This window comes from Cebus imitator, unplaced genomic scaffold, assembly GCF_001604975.1.
Source record: "Cebus imitator isolate Cc_AM_T3 unplaced genomic scaffold, Cebus_imitator-1.0 Scaffold65, whole genome shotgun sequence".
Taxonomy (NCBI): Eukaryota; Metazoa; Chordata; class Mammalia; order Primates; family Cebidae; genus Cebus; species Cebus imitator.
The window spans coordinates 2,709,341-2,714,707 of record NW_016107380.1 but is presented as its reverse complement, the minus strand read 5'-3'; positions in this window follow the sequence as shown (position 1 = coordinate 2,714,707).

The following is a 5,367-nucleotide window of genomic DNA, read 5'->3' as shown; positions in this document are numbered from 1 at the left end:
AAAAAAAAAAAAAAAAAAAAAAGAAATTTTCACACAGGAGAAAGAGTTCATCTCGGATCACTTGGGCAAAGTAAACTTTTACATAAATGCTCCTGGAGGACCTGGGTAGCTGTTAGAAAAGGTAAATTTAGACTTATACCTCAAACCATAAATAAGCATAAACAGATCAGAGATTTTTTTAAAAAAAAGCCTTATAATACTAGAGTAATGGGATTTAAAGTCAGTTTTTTTCAAATTTGACTCAAAATCTAGAGACAATGAAGGAACGCATCGATAAATTTGAACAAAAACTTTTCCAAGGCCAAAAAATTAGCAAATAAACAAATTAAAAATCAAATGACAACAAGGGAAAAATATTGCAGAGATTAAGTTCTAAAAATTAGAGAATTTTAGGATAAAAGGTCTAAACATCTGATAGAAAAAAATGAAAAGACAATTTGTAAGAAAATCAGTATAAAAATGATTCTCCAATGCCAGAAGAGGTTAACTCTATTCATATGAGAGAAACAAAAATTAAAATTACTCTGTGCTGGAGACAGTGACTCGCTCCTACAATCCAAACACTTTGGGAGGCTGAGGTGGGAGAATCACTTGAGTTCAGGAGTTTGAGACCAGCCTTGACAACATAGTGAGACTGGGCCACTATAAACATTTTTAAATTTAAAGAATCACCTGGGTGCGTGGCACCTCACTGTAGTACCAACTACTAGAGACTAAAAAAGTCAATGGTAAAACTAACTGGAACCATAAGATAGTTTGGTAACAGCATACAAATTAGTGTAGACAAATGATTAGTGTAGACATTGATCCTGAAGCAGGACCCCTAGAGGTCAAGGTTACTGGGAGCTATAATTGTACCACTGCATTCCAACCGGAGTAACAGAGTGAGATTCTGTCTAAAAAACAAACAAACAAACAAAACAGAACACAGACATAACTAGATATCATGAAATTGGCAAGAGTTAAAAAGGTTAATGAAGCATTCTACTGGTAAAGTTGTGGAGAATCAGGCATATTTTTCAAACGGGAATGCACACAGGTGCAACCCTTGTGGAGTAGAAATGAAATATCTAGCAAAGTTGCATTTATGTTTTACCTTTGACTCAACAATTCCACTACTAGAAATTTACTCTGATGGGTAAAGCATGAAAGTGTGAAGGTATGAAGTATGAAAATAACTTCTGCACAAGATTATTCATTGCACTGTTTTGATATTACAAAATATTGCAAACAATGAAAATGCAAATATACAGGATACTGATTATCCTAGAGCTTCTGCACAGCAAAAGAAACTATCATTAGAGTTAACCAGCAACCAACAGAATGGGAAAAAACTTTTGCAATCTATCCATCTGACAAAGGGCTGATATCCAGAATTACAAAGAACTTAAACAAATGTACGAGAGAAAAACAAATAACCCCATCATAAACTGGGTGAAGAATTTGAACAGACACTTTTCAAAAGAAGACATTTATGCAGCCAACAAATGTGAAAAAAAGCTCTTCATCACTGGTCATTAGAGAAATGCAAATCAAAAGCACATTGAGATACTATCTCATGACAGTTAAAATGGCCATCATTAAAAAATTAGGAGACAACAGATGCTGGAGAGGATGTGGAGAAATAGGAACACTTTTACACTGTTGGTGGGAGTGTAAATTAGTTCAACCATTGTGGAAGACAGTGTGGTGATTCCTCAAGGATCTAGGAATAAAAATATCAATTAACCCAGCAATCCAATTACTGGGTATATAACCAAAGGATTATAAATCATTCTATTACAAAGACACATGCACATGTATTTTATTGCAGCACTGTTCACAATAGTAAAGACTTGGAACCAACCGAAATATGCATCAATGACAGACTGGATAAAGAAAACGTGGCATATATACAGCATGGAATACTCTGCAGCCATAAAAAAGGTTGAGTTCATGTCCTTTGCAGGGACATGAATGAAGCTGGAAACCATCATTCTCAGCAAACTGACACAAGAACAGAAAACCAAACACCATATGTTGTCACTCATAAGTGGGTGTTGAACAGTGAGAACTCATGGACACAGGGAGGGGAATATCACACACTGGGGCCTATTGGGGGGTGGGGGGCAGGGGAGGGATAGCAGGGGGTGGGGGTGTTGGGAAGGGATAGCATTAGGAGAAATACTTAACGTAGATGACCAGGGGGCGGGGGGAATGGATGCAGCAAACCACCATGGCGTGTGTATACCTATGTAACAAACCTGCACATTCTGCACATGTACCCCAGAACTTAAAGTATAATAAATAAATTTTAAAATAAATAAATAAATAAGTAAAAACCTTCTTCTGACAGAAAATAAATGTTCAAGGAAGATGAGACAGGAACCAAAGACAAAGGAATAAGGATGAAGGTATTTTCACTGGCCAGATCTTAGACAATGTAAGCCTTAACATAGTTAATGAGATTAATGAATGCGTTGGTTTGAGTGTTTGTGTACTCTCCCAAATTAACCTTGAAATGCTAGCCTCAAGGTGATGATATTAAGTAGTGGAGCCTTTGGGAAATGATTAGGTCATGATGGTGGAACCCTAATAAATGGTATTAATTGCTTATAACAGAGGGTCTAGAGAGACCCACCACTTTTTCCAACTTGTGAGGACACAGGAAGAAGGTGCCATCTATGAATCAGAAAGTGGGTGCCCTCTAGACATCAAATTTGCTGGCATCTTGATCTTGAACTTTCTAGCCTCCAGAACTGTGAGAAATAATTTCTGTTGTTTATAAGTTACTCAGTGTAGAGAAGCCTGAAAGAATCAAGACAATGGATTATAACCCATTCAATGAAAACATAAACAATGTGTTCTTAATGATGTCAATTACTAAGCAAACATGGGCTTGGGGCAGAAGGAAAAGTTGTTTATATACAGTATAATGTCAACTACTAAATGCAAAAGGAATGGTGGAATTAGAAAATCACCATTTGAAAATATTATCATAAAAGTTGATAGGGATAATAAATGCGGGTAAACTATTGGGTAAAAATTTAATAAGGGACAGGGTATTTATGATATTTCAAAATATATCTCCCAAAATGTTCATTAATACAAGGGAACTTTACCCTGGAGAAATTGGCTGAATTCACTTAATCAAGTAATAAGAGCTTTTTCTAGTAATAGAACAAAGCAAGATCACTTGCATAACCTCAACTTAATCAACATGAAGCATCAGATAGATATAAATTGGGCAAAATTCTACAAAATAACTGTCTGGTAGTCTTTAAATTGTTCAAGATCATAGATGGATAAAGAATGACTAAAGAATTGTTACAGATTTTAAAAAGGCTAAATATAGTAAAACTGAAGATGTGATTTTGGATTATATTATGGACTTTTTGGTGAAAGACATTATTGAACCAATTAGCATTTAGGTCTATAAATTAGGCCATGAAATTGCATCAATTATACAATTGTAGTATTTATAATTAAGCTATTATACAAATAATAGCTAAATAAGTATGTATTTATCCTCTTAGAAAATATACACAGGCATCATGTCTGCAGCTTACTCTCAAATGGTTTAGAAAAATATAAAATGTCCTTTTATGAAGAAAAAATTATAAAACAAAATATGGTGTATGTTAATAATTGGAGAATATGGGTTAAAGGCATACAGGGGTTATATGTGTTACTTTTGCAAAGATTTTGTAAAATCATTTAAAATCAAAAATTTATAAAAAATGAAAATATGAATGTTATAAAATAGAAATATTTAACTCTTGAGAGACAACTTTAAAGATAGACAACATGACTGAAAGCTTATTAGCAAGTACCCTGGAACCAAATTGTTCTAGAGATACAATACCAGCTCTAGCATTTATTTGCCGTAATATCTTGGGCAAGTTACTTCACAGGTTTTATCTCAGGTTCCTTATGTTTAAAATAGAAGCCTTTCACATGGGAGCAATTAAGGAGATTAATTGAATAGCTACATATAGATCACATTCAGGCAGAGGCTGCCACATAATGCATACTGTATAAATGCTTGTAAAATAAAATGAAATTTATTTATTTCGATATCTGTCACAAATCAAAGAACAAAATATTTATTATATGGAATATATATCATCAATGTGGTCAAAATAGGAACTAATGTACATCTTGTTGAAAAATGAATTCCTATTCAAGATAGTTCATGCTGCATTAATTTTAAAAACAGGAACAAAACTAATGAGAAATAAGATAAATTCAATAACAACACCTAAGAGCCATAATACCACCTGGTTGAATAAGGACCCACCATTACCGTAATCCAGATTAAAACTTGGCATTCCTCAGTTTTATGATTAGAACAAAATCTAAATACCAATCTATATTTGGACCATAGTTTTAACAGTAAAACTTAAGGAATGGAATTCTGAAAAGATAGATTAAAGTAGAGAGGTGAAATTTTTTTCAGACACAACACATGAACTTAAAACTACAATATGTATTGAAAATATCATAAAACAGTTGAAAAAGAAGTTCTAAAAGATAAGCATGAAACCTGTGTATTGTATTGTTTATTATGTATGTTTTGGTGGTGTTTAGTCTGGATGTAATTTGTTTATGGATGTTTAGAAACTTTGTACAGTTGCATCAATTTAGAAACATATATAAGTGTGTATGTGTGTTGGTATTTGTGTGCTATTTCTGTGTTGCTTTTATATGGAATCAATAAAATAGATAAAGAGACGCCTGACATTCAAAGGAAACATAGGAAACATTAGCTGAAGAATGGGAAAGTTTAAGCAAAGATGAAAAGAATGTTTTTGTGACTTCATCACTTGAGAGAAAAAGAAGAAATAGGAAAGGTATGGAGTGGTTAGAAGGATTCTAGGGGAAGTGCCCAAAGAGTGTATGCTGATCTCCAAGAACCAGGAGACTAGGGCAAGAAGCAAACATCGTGGATGGCAGCACATCTGCATTCAGTCAATCCTTTTCAATGAAATGCACTGTTTCTCCTCTCCTTTTCTGAAATCACCCTTCTAAGATCCCTAAGGCGGTTGGAATGTGTGTGCTTCCTCCTTACAAACTTCTTTTGGCATCAGGAGACATGTCTCTGTTAATTTAACACAAAACTTAAAGTATACATAGCAAAGGTTTACCTCAACTTAGTTCCAGGATTTAATAATATTGATCTGAAAATCTGCTCCTCAATTGCTGGATTTGAAATCTGCCCGAGTCACTAGTTTGTCTAGCTAAATAACCAGTGGAAAATGTGAAAACTGCAAGAAAATCTATCTGCTGTCATTCATGGCTTATCAGCCCTCTCTTACATCTTACACTTCATATTTTTTTCTCCCCACCTGTTTTTTTTTGTTTGTTTGTTTGTTTTTGTTTTTTTTT